Source organism: Hippocampus zosterae, chromosome 13, assembly GCF_025434085.1.
Source record: "Hippocampus zosterae strain Florida chromosome 13, ASM2543408v3, whole genome shotgun sequence".
Lineage (NCBI taxonomy): Eukaryota > Metazoa > Chordata > Actinopteri > Syngnathiformes > Syngnathidae > Hippocampus > Hippocampus zosterae.
This window is the reverse complement of record NC_067463.1, coordinates 9,288,811-9,301,050: the sequence shown is the minus strand read 5'-3', so window position 1 is coordinate 9,301,050 and position 12,240 is coordinate 9,288,811.

Genomic DNA, 12,240 nt, shown 5'->3' with positions numbered 1-12,240 from the left:
CATTGCAATAACTGAGTGAGATGTCGTAGAAGGAGGTGCACCCTAATGAATTCAAACCAATGCAACTGAAAGAAAATATACACTATATGTGGTTCTATCACTTTATGTCCTGACTTTAAGTACTCAAGTCAAGTCAGATTTTATTGTCAAATATGCTCTCGTGCAACATACAGCACCGATGAAATGTTTTTCCTCTCAACCACAGGAGAGACAAGGGCCAGTGCGGGTACCCGCTCCGCCATCAACAGAACAGTTAGCATAAAATAACAAAATACTACACCACAACACAAGACACAGACAGCCATGCAATCTTAACCACTTTTTCTGCATACACTTTGCTGTTTGAAGCAGTTATAGATGAAAGAGGAGAGAATGGAAGTGTCCTTTCACCAATGGATCAGAGACGTCATGCTGAAAATGTGCACACGTCTGCTCCAAGCTAAGTTTGAAAGCAAACAAGAAGCTGTGGCATCCATTGGCGAAAAAAGAGATTGGCTCACAGCTCCTGTCCCATATAAATCCGCTTCAATTCCAAGCGGCGACTCCTAGTTCCACATACGCATCGGCGCTCTGACGCTCCTTTCTTCTCATCGTCGTCTCCACAAGGCAGCCATCCATCCATCCAGCCACAGACTGTCCAACAGCACCGACATCTCCGCTGAACAAAACGGGGCTGTGAAAAATGCTGCCCATAACAGGTGCAAAAAACACAAGCACCCCAGGGCTGTCCAGCACCGACAGTCAAATGGCGCCGACATTCCTCCCAGTCAAAATCAGTGCTGGTATAACACGTGCTGCCGAGAAGGCGCAACCACCATGCACAGATTCTTTTCCTTTGATGAACTGTATGTCGTGGCCAAAAAAAAAAAACGCTGAAAACTATCCGCATCAGGTCATCATGACGTAAAAACAAAGACCATGTAACAAAACAAAACACAAAGTGTTCTTGGAGAGCTGCCTGCTCGGGCTCCATCTTCATAAAAGAAGATGTATATGCCATATACTTGCTAGTCTTAGAACCATTCTTGCATTTAAAATCCTGAATTAATTTCATTATAAGACAAACAATTCAAATACATTGTTTATTTTCTATACATAGCATATACTAGATGTGTTTTCTGTATGATATCATACCCACTTTTTTGATTGTACGAAGTCATCATCACACACTGTATTTACAGATTCAGTCATGTACTGGTTAAAGTAGTCGACAAGAAAATGCATGATGGCAAAGCAGAGGCAGATTCAACACGCACAACCGGATAGATTATTTTTAACAATGCTCTGACAGCAATAAGATGCCCGACTTCCTGTGTTTGTCAATGTCATAACAGAAGCAAAACTGCTGCAGATTAAACATCTTCATTGTCCTCCCACCCCTAAAATAAACATATAAATAAATGAATGTTTTGTTTTGTTTTACAGTCAGCATGTGGTCCGTGATCCCCGCCAGTTTTCCATCCGTGCTTCAAATGGGTAGACTTTCATGACTCAAGCATGAGGGATGTGTCGGCATAAGAAAGATGTGTGGTACTTGATTGACAGTTGAGCGGCGCACAGTTTCATTGCATTCAACCGAAGCGCCCGCGGCGTCTGATCATCTTGATTTTTCACACTTTTGAAGCCTCATGTCATCATTCGAATGTCACTACTTACAAGATGTTTATTTTCACTTTACTGGGGCTTTATAGGTGCCGGGGAACTGGGCTCGATCCCAGGTGAATTTGGGCAAAAGGCAGAATACTCCTCCCTGGACTGGTCGCCAGTCAATCACGCGGCACATTCAGAGACAAGACAACCAATCACAGACATCATTCACACAGTCAACAAGAGGGGAACTGAATGATCAAGACAGAGCATCTCTACCTCTTTCCTATGTTATAGCCAGTCTCTTTTCTTATTCGATGGTGATCATCGGACGTGTTTTTAAAGCAGGAAGCTGGCAGACAATCAACCACGATTTTACCTTCTCAATCTTGATATGTTGCAACTACAAACACCCGTTGCTGTTTGTTTACTGCCTCAAATCAAGCATCTGTGTCAAACCAGGTCAGCTTATCTTCCAACGTGGAGTGAGGCCAACCAGGACACAGGAAGGGACGGACACCGAGTGACCTGGCTGGAATAATAAAGACGTTTATTAACATTTCAGTGCAGCTCAAGATCAGCGTCCAAATTTGTGGCCTATAAAACACAGTGTTGCTTCCATTTCCAGTCCAAATCCACCTCCTTTAGTAACTTCTTATTGAAGCAGAAAGGGCCACAAATGCCTGGTAGTGGATTTCATTTATTGGCCGTAAGGGAACATTTTCTTCAGTTTGTTGTGTGTTTTGCCCAGAGAGTTTTGCATCCTGCATTTCAACTCCCCAAGCGACTCTTTTCATAATTCATTTTAGTGTGCGACCCATAATTGCATCTGCACAGTATTGTTTTGTTGTCTCATTGCCAAGGTTTCTCTTTGGGGAATGGAGCTTTTATTTATTATCTATTATTTAAAAAGAGATTAATTTAGAGTGAGGGTGGAGAATATTTCACCCCCCCCCCCCCCCAGCCCCCAAATCAGGGTACATTTTAGTTTTTATGAAGTCCTCAAAGGACCAACTACATCAAAGAAATTTTTATTATAGCCGACCTAATGAGTGTTTATGAGTTAAATGTGTGCGGCCCGGTAGTCCAGTGGTTAGCACGTAGGCTTCACAGTGCAGAGGTACCGGGTTTGATTCCAGCTCCGGCCTCCCTGTGTGGAGTTTGCATGTTCTCCCCGGGCCTGCGTGGGTTTTCTCCGGGTGCTCCGGTTTCCTCCCACATTCCAAAAACATGCTTGGCAGGCTGATTGGACGCTCTAAATTGTCCCTAGGTGTGAATGTGAGCGTGGATGGTTGTTCGTCTCTGTGTGCCCTGCGATTGGCTGGCAACTGATCCAGGGTGTCCCCAGCCTACTGCCCAAAGACGGCTGGGATAGGCTCCTGCACCCCCCGCGACAATAGTGAGGATTAAGCGGTTCAGAAAATGGATGGATGGATGGAGTTAAATGTTTTGCACTTTTTCTATTGTTGTTATTTTTAAAGTTCCTCTGATTTTTTTTTACCATTCTTTCGTCTTGAGGTCAATAATAAAGAGAAAAAAATTCTGTCCACACATAACTCAAGGGCATGTAGTTAACCTTGTTAGTTTAGCTGGTTGTGGTTGCGACAACCAACTTGACCTCCCTTATACTTGGGTGCAAAAAAATTGCTTTTTAAGTGAACGATCTCACAACAGCATGTTTTTTTTTTAACTGACAGATAATGCAAGTTACTTAACTTGGAGCATAAAAATATTTACCTGTTGATAATGAAATGAATATATGTAGAGCTGCTTTATCCAAACTATGGTTCGCCTATTCAATTGCCAGGTTCAGGATATATGATATTAAAAATGAAGAGATACTGCACTGTAGTAGCACAAGTCTGCACACCCTATTGTATGGCAATGTGGCTGTGTTCAAAATTAAGCTATCACATTAAAAGTCATGAAGTGAGAGTCACCACATACCTGCCATCGTTTAAAGTGCCCCTGCTTGCTATTATAATGAAGTATAGTCTAGAATATTTACAAAATTACATAAAAACAATGTTTGTTTTAAACAGGCTACATTTGTGTCCTGAAAAGACAGCACAGAGGATCAAAAGTCCGGATGTGCTTGCTGACAATATCTGTCGAGAAGAAGTGGAATTTTGTCACGTTCAAGCTTTACCTGTGGATTGTCCAGCAATCCCCTAAAAGACCTTTTTCTGGTCTGGATCAGTCTTTGCTGGTGTGCCATCCCGACCGTGCCACTTTTGAAAGTTTTTGTATTTTTCAGTCAGATTGGTCGACAAGGAAACAGCCCCTTGTAACAAGATGGGCATTGCTGTTGTTTTGGTTTAGTTTGACTGAAGCGTAACCTTATGTTTAAGATAATTTTTCTTAAACAAGTATCATCACTACTTTGCTTCACTGCCACTCACATGGTTAAAAGTGAGATTAAAAAAATAATGTGCTGTTGTCGAATCAAAGGCACAAAAGATACCAGGTTTAATGTTGAAATGTTCCGATATACAAAATACATGACATATTTAACTAACTTAGATAGGAACTGGCAAACATGTCGGGACCTTCTTAAATAACTTTTTTGTTTGCGTTTTTTTTTGGGGGGGGGGGGATAATTTTCTAAGCAGTGAATTCCAGTGTTTTGTACCGTAATAAAACTAATGGCCACAAGGGGGCAGTGAGCAGCTATAAGTCTTTTCTAAACAGACTGTCAAGTCCTCTATTTACCTTTGTTAAGGGAATAAAATCTCCATGGCGTTTCAGTGGGAGCCAATAACCTATAAATATATTTTCTAAATTTGTCTGTGAAACTGTCATTAATTAGTTTGCTTCAAATAACCTTGCACAGTGTAGTAAGTCAAAGGAGACATTTTTTACTCCCATAATGACGCAATTTTCTGTAGAAAGTGAGATTTTATTTCGACATAATGGGAGTGCTTAAAGGATAAGAAAAACTGAACGTAGCTTTTCCGGACAGGATTGTTTTACGGTTTCGTTGTGATTATTTGTGGTTTATACAAATGTTTAATTTATGATGGATATTGGATCCTTTACTCAAAAAAAAAAAAAAAGAACGTCCTCAATTCGTTCCAAGTAGACCATATAACAAAAATAAATCATCCTCCAGCGTCCAGTTCCGCGAAAGCCGTTTATATTATTTGAGCGTCAAGTGTTTTCGTGAGACAGGTTTAGTGAAATTAAGTGGATTTTTACTACCCGCTGGTGCCGAATAACTTTCCGTGGAGAAGTGCTCGTGAAATATTCACAGTGGTTGAAATACAACACTGTCACAACCTGCTCTTTCTCTTGACGTACAAGGATTGTTCCCTTTTTGTGAACACGTTGTTCCACTTTACTGGGAAATGTAAATTATCTTCTGCTTCATTTGAAGCCACATCCCCGAAGAGCACATGCTGTTCATGTGTCATAGACATCCCAAAAAAATGTGAGGGCAGTTGGATTTGATCCAACAAATTGGGTGTGAGTGGGGGTGTCCTCTTCCAGTCAGTTTTTCATGTTGTGATTCAGAAGACTATGCTATCATCTGTTGACACTATATTTTTTCAACAAATGCAGACATCCTTAGAAAACGTCTGGCTTTAAACGGGGTGTGTCTTTTTGACAATACAGTAATTAACCTTTTTTAAGTGCCTGAAGCGCTGCATTGCAAATGCTTTAACGCTTTGTTAGTATGTCAAATGCTAATAAGGAGCTTTATCTCCTCTTGTTACCGGTACTTGGCAGATCACTTGCTGATCTGAGCTTTCATCAAGTCCAGTGCTCTGATGTTTTTGTGTTACATCTACTTGGAACGGAACTCGGGTTCTATTAAAGCTCTGACAAATTATACATTTTCTCATTAGTGGTAAATGTGTTGGAAAAATAATAATAAGAGGCAAGGCAGGATTTGAGTAGAAGGCTATGCAAAGAAGCCTCGCAGAAAAAGCAACATGGGTAGCTTTCCAATGTCATTAGGAGCTTTTTGACCGATAGCACCACTGACATGCGTGGAAATGTTTTGTGATCTGATGCCAGGCTGTGAACCATCTGGAACGATGGGATGTGATAGCACATGATGATCTGTCTTTTCGATTGCCTCGTTTTCTTATCATCACAGGGCAGCACTGAGAGTTTGTCCTGTCAAATCCGTTAATGACACAGGCCTTTCGCAGCTACTCCACTTAATGTCACTTTAGAATTGAATTCCAGAGAACTCTCATCTGCCATACAGCTGGATGAATTGTACGTAATAGAAAAAGTATTACGCACCTTAGAAGTGTGTAAATCAAAAATGTGTCCCCAAAATGTTTCTTAAAGACATCGTGGTTATTGAGTTTGTATGAGTAACTACTGGTTATCTGATGCTGAGTTCTGAGGTTCAGGGCCCTATTTTCGGAGAGAGGCACACATGCGCGCACTATAAAAACTGCCACTGCTTTACCTTTGTGCCGGGACAAATCCAGTTTACCATGTTTGAGGATTTTGTACACTGCGCTACTCTGTGCTGGACGTTACTGCGAACCGAGGTCATTTTCTATTAAACACCCCTGGAGCACCTGCAAATTTGGTGACATTCAGTTGATTTCAGACCAAACTGGTCTAAGTTGTGGTGCAGTTGGTGGAGCAAGATTTTTGTGGATTCGATCCAGGTGATGTCATTGTATTTCATTCAAAAATATGACATCAATCTCCTGTATGGACTCCAGCGAGTGAGTTCATTATTTACACCAAGCACCTCTCCTGTGCTGAATTTAAAGGGAATGATGGGACTTGCTTCAAGTGGCTGGGAATCACCTTGACTGTGTTTAGTTCCACAATGGGAGGAAACGCCCATTTTTAACTGCACCTGTTCACGAAAATGCCAAAAGAATAAAAACTCCACCCATGGGCACAGTTAGACTGCACTTTGTACTAGACTTAGGCTGGGGCATCAAAATAAGGCGCTCGGTTTTCAAATCTCTGGTTAGGCCCTTCTGTGTGGCCTCGTTGTTGCCGTTTTGGTACTTTTCTCGATCATAGAATTTCTATTTTGTTTCAAACACCACTTGAGAAATTGTAACTTATCAATAACATGCCCTGGAGCGTGCTATATTTCAGCACATACAGTACTGCAATAGGGATGTAGCTCAATTAGCATGTTGCTTCTCTATCTGCGAGCAAAAAAACATTTGGATTTCATTGTTTGTTTTATTGATGGCATATTGACTTGAAACGAGACAACATGAGCGTGTCCCCTTCCTGTGTGTCACTGAGGATGATGACAACAGGAAGAAAAAGGGGGAAGAACCAAGCACCTTGGAAGAGAAAAGAGGGGATGATAAACAGAGATGTGACGAAAGAGGGAATGTTTGGAAAGTGAACGTGATAAGGCCGCCTGATGGAATGTGACACGTCTGAAAAGAGACATAACTGGAACAAAGGGAAATAGTCTAAAAAGATAACTATTGGATGGAGAGAAGAAGGCAGAAGACACAGCCTCAGATAAAACAACATTTATCTCATTGATTAATGGCCAAGTCAGTGGGCAGGAAGTTTTGATTGACAGGTCCCATTAGTGCAGTTAACAGTCTTGAAACCCCACTGGGATACCAAACAGGAACAGTGGAACACAATCTGTCACGGAAGGAGGATCAACCATTTAGAAACTATTTTTTTCCAAAGATCATGTAAACACAAGTAATCACTTCCAGACTCAAAATTGTATTTGATGTACAGGCAATTGGGCCTTGAGTTTGACACTTGTGACTACGAGGAATGGAAGACTTAATTCAGAATAACTTCTCACAATTATTTGATTTCCTCGTGTTTGGGTGTCCTGCATCTCAGAAACAGTGTCTGCAAGTTATCCTAATTAAGAAAAAAAGTCATCCTTACCCCAGATAGAACTGTAAAACTATTTCTAAATTAAACTGCGTTTCAATTATACTGTTGATTGATTTGGAAGAGAAGAAGCAATGCACAATCCACATTCTCCTCGCATCGTGTGCGGTGTTGATTTGAAAGTGTCCTGCAAATCTACACACGTGCACAAACACGCACAGAAGCAAGGCCCTGCAGAGGACCACCAATGACAATCAAGGACACCCCCCCCCCCCCCCACCAAGCTGGCATGCTTATCCTGTAACTATTGAGCGATACGGGAGGATTGCTAATGAACACAAACATCAGTCATTCACCCCAGGATGACCCCCACCACCCAACCTCCTCCTCTTTCGGAATTAATATCATTCCCTGCCACATGAGCACACTTTAGATGATTTTTTTTTCCACTGATAAAATGTTGTAGACTTCAGGTCTGCTTCAAATGTATACAGTAGAAATGTGTTGAAATATTGAACAGCTCCCGAAATTTTAAAAAATTCCAACATCTATTATGCAGTTGTTACACTTACATAAAAAGGCACATTGCAGGCTTGAGGGAGTGTTGTGCCGGCGCTACAGTGGGAGTAGGAACTGAGAACCGGTTGTAATTTACGTGACCTTATCTTGACTTTGAACACTATGTCGTTTTTTATCACGTGTCTTGCAACATGTCTGGACCGTCTGTTGCAAAGGTCACCCCACCCTCCCACCCCCTATCACCCCCCACCTGCCAGGAGCATCTGCATGGAAATCATGGAGCCTTCACACTCACTCACAATTTGGCAAATAGATAAATTGTATGCGTGAGTTTGTTTTGAAATGCTTTCCCATTCCTTCACCGTTACGTTTCTGTCGGTTATTTTCCATGGGTGAGTTGTGTTATTTTGTTATAAAAATATGTTGATTGGTCAATGTTCGTGATTTTAAAAAAACACTATTAATCGAAATAATTTGCACAAATATGTCTTATCACATCAATGTAATTTTCTTTATGTAAGTGGAGGTGAAGTAATTGCTGATTAAATTACATAGCAAGACAAGAGGTTGTCATGTTTTGCCGCCACCTTTCTGCTACAGATAGCTTAGCAAAGATAGTTTCTCAACATGACTACAACAGCACGTGTCACAAAATTCTTGCACTTGACTCCGTCACTCGAGTGAAACACTAAAAGTTGTTTCGGACGACATTTTGCTTGCATGCCGGCTGAAGAATTTGGTGATTAGCTTGCGAAGTTATGGTCCCTGAGGCATCGTAGTGTGCCTGCTTCAAAATGCACGTTCTTCGAGCTTCGGTTGTTGCCTTTTTTTTTTTTAGTTTGCCACAAGATGGCGTTCTAAATTTGAACACATTGGAGGTCAATCTGAGTAAGGTGTTGACTTCCCTTTACATCTGCCCCTATTTTGAATCCGTGGCAGATTGAATCTTTCTGTACGCGTTTAAAAAAAATGTTGGCTCGTTGTCCTTATCCACTCGTTGGCTAGGTATAGATTTTACTGCAGAATGGGTTACTTTTAGCCAGTGTTGGTTTAATTATTTGACTCAGTAGATCTATTTGAATATTGGACAGTTTTTAAAGCTGAAACTAGTTGCATTTTGTCAACTGAAGTTGAAGTAAATTAAAAGCAACATTCTTTGAAAATATTGCTAGTGGCTGGATAGCTTTGTGAATAACACGGCTTACTTTAGACACAAGGGTTTGAGTCCAGGATGGGAAATGCTATGGGTAGTTTTTATTCCTTGTTAAATCGAAATTTAGACCCAGCCTGCTGGGTCGAATTCTTATCAATAACCCACCAATGGCTCAGTCCCTTTTGGACCCAACCCTGGGTTAGCTACTTCAACCCATTTGGATTTAATTTGACACAGCAGTTTTAAGAGTGTTCCTCAATTGTGTTTTTTAGCAAATGTATAGAAAAAAAATACACAGTATTTGCATTGAATTTGTTTCCCACCAAGTATTCCAAGTAATTCCTCACACTTGTTCCCCGTTTATTTCATTAGGTCAGTGATTGGTGTTGCCTGAAAAGGAAAGCTGTCACAGGAGTTCACTTCTGGATCATTGCACTGACTCTCCTTCTGTCTCCCCCTCCGACTCTCTCATACTAACACAGATACAGTCATGCATGCGCTCATCGTGGGCAATCATGAAAACGGGGAAAGTCAAGACAGCCGCGGGCCAAAAATGAGCAGCCGCTGCTGTGAGAATGTTGCTATAGTGAACCTTTGGGGCTCGCGGGAATCAAGTTACCTCAACTTTCACAATGCATGCCACCCTGACTCAAGTACAAGTCTTACACACCATAAAAACATGCACTCTTAATCCTGCTGGGTCAAAGTAAGCCACATCAGGTGAAACAGCTAACTCAGTGCTGGGTCCAAAAGGGACCAGGCCAGTGCTGGGTTATTTTATAGCGTGCATTTATTACTGATTTCATTTAATACATTAAAAAAACACTCTCCTCAGTGCATTGATGAATGTAAATAAACAATGACGTGACTGTGGCTCATCGTTGCTCTCAGACACAGGAAACTCATGCTTGCACAACCTCAACAATCTGTCACAACAAAGTGATGTCAAGAAGCGCAACTCTCTGAGATGAATGTCTTGTATGCATTTTTGACGTGACGCTATCTTGGAATTTAGATTTTACGCGCACACCTTGTGTAACGGGAAAGAGAGGTTTTACTTCAGAACTTTTGTCTGAAACTCAAATCCCATTAACCCATAAATGCTCATACGTACACAAATTTGCTGGATTATTGCAACACAGAATGATATATAACACTGAAATGATCCCTGACAATAGCAATGTTCCCCACCATCGACATATTCTTCTGGAGTTCTATTCACACTGTGATGTGAAGCACAGGAATGACTTACTTCCTTCAGTTTACAACTTGTTATTTGCACCGTTAACTTTTGGAGAGTGATTTTATTTCCTTTGATCATGATCAAAACCTTTTTTTTTTTCATGGCACATGGAGCTTCCCCCTCCATCAGGCCTGTTAGCAGCAATTGTTGCATTGTTTGAGTTTGGCTCACATGCCACCTGCGTCATAGAGAAAAGGAAAGCATGTTTTGTGCTCAGATCATCCAACTCAAGCTCTACACATAAACTAAATGAATGTACATCGCATCAGAACTCGCTCCTTCACTGTCTTGACAATCTGAACAAAAAATGAATAAGATGACAAATGTGTCACATTCCCTGCAGGCAAGTAATCATTCAGTCATGAGGAAGTGTAACAGTACTTTCTGGTAATTGATTCGATTTCTTACAGTATACTCAATTCCCGTGAGACACGATGCAAGTATTTTGTAACATTTATGAACAACATCTGCCATTTTACAGAGTGGCAAGGGGTGGCAGCTGCCACCTCTACCAAGTGGCTTGGTGGATGAGGGAGGAAAGCGGAGTATCCGGAGAAAACCCACGCAAGCACAGGGAGAACATGCAAACTCCACGCAGGAAGGCCTGAGCCGGATTCGAATCCTGCACCTCTGCACTGTGAGACCGACGTGCTAAACAGTCGACCACCGTTCCACCTGATGCTATTCTTGTGCACTTTTATTGACCCTCAATGACAAGGGATACTAATTTCATGTGACTACATGTTTTTCCTGTAAGACAACCGCATATGTATAGCAACAGAGATACGCTATTGGCCCCAATAAGTGACCTACAAACTCACGGCTTTTGAAAGTGTATCCCTTTCGCTCTGGCTCCATTCCCCCCCACCCTACCAGTCTCGACATCATTCATCTTGCTGCAATGCGAACACAGCAGTGGGTGGAGAATCCCCTTCGTGAAGTCTCAGCTGAACTTTGTCAACTCAAATTAGGTGAATTCTCGAGACCTCGCTGCTCAATCTTAATTGATCTGCAAGAGAGAATCGCTGCCCTTGAATGTAGCGTGATCCACCTTTCCACTCCACTCTGCTTAGTGTGTCAGTGTCACACAGACATGATTAGAATAGCAAATGAGGCCCTTTACAAAGGGATCAAGTGGGTCATCTAATAAATGGCACAAAAACAAATGACTACAAACCACCAGTTTATAATTGTAATAATCACTGACCTGTTTGTTGTGAGACCAATTCTGGTGCCCGTGTTGAGTTATTATGCAGTGCCGCCAAAATCAGGTCAACTCTGTTGCTGCATGAGAAGATGTATCGCAGCTAAACTGAGGTTCATTGTGTTGATGAGGCAAAGCACCAATATGAAAATCGTGATATTAGCGTTTTAGCCCTCAAGTTCTTATTTTAATTACTACTTTTATTTTACTTAGGTGTTGTTGGGTTGTTGTAAACTTTTAAAGAAGGATTGGCGAGAACTGCTAACAGGTGTTGGTATCCAGATGATATTGGCTTTATTTTGTCGTATCAGGTAGCCAAAAAGATACCAGCTAAGAAAACTGTCTTTGTTGTATGTCTCTCGGTGCCCGGCCACCAAGATGCGGATGCAATTTTGAGGCATGGATTTTTCTTAAAGTAAAAGTTATTATTATTATTATATGTTATCATAGTAGCTATTTTTGTTTTGTGAAATACTAATGTTGAGTTGCTAATCAATAAGGCATTAAAAATATAATAAATATTTTACACATTCGCTTTCTTTCATCAACTGAGAAATGCAACGTGGTTGTTATTCAATGCATTAATAAAGTCTCATTTTCATGCTGAATGCCTACAAACACAAAGATCAGATACAAACAAAAGGTCGAAACATGACAATTTGAGAACAGCATCTACTATCTGTTTGTATTGAAATAACAGTTAATATAACCTCTAGCATCCCCCCCCCC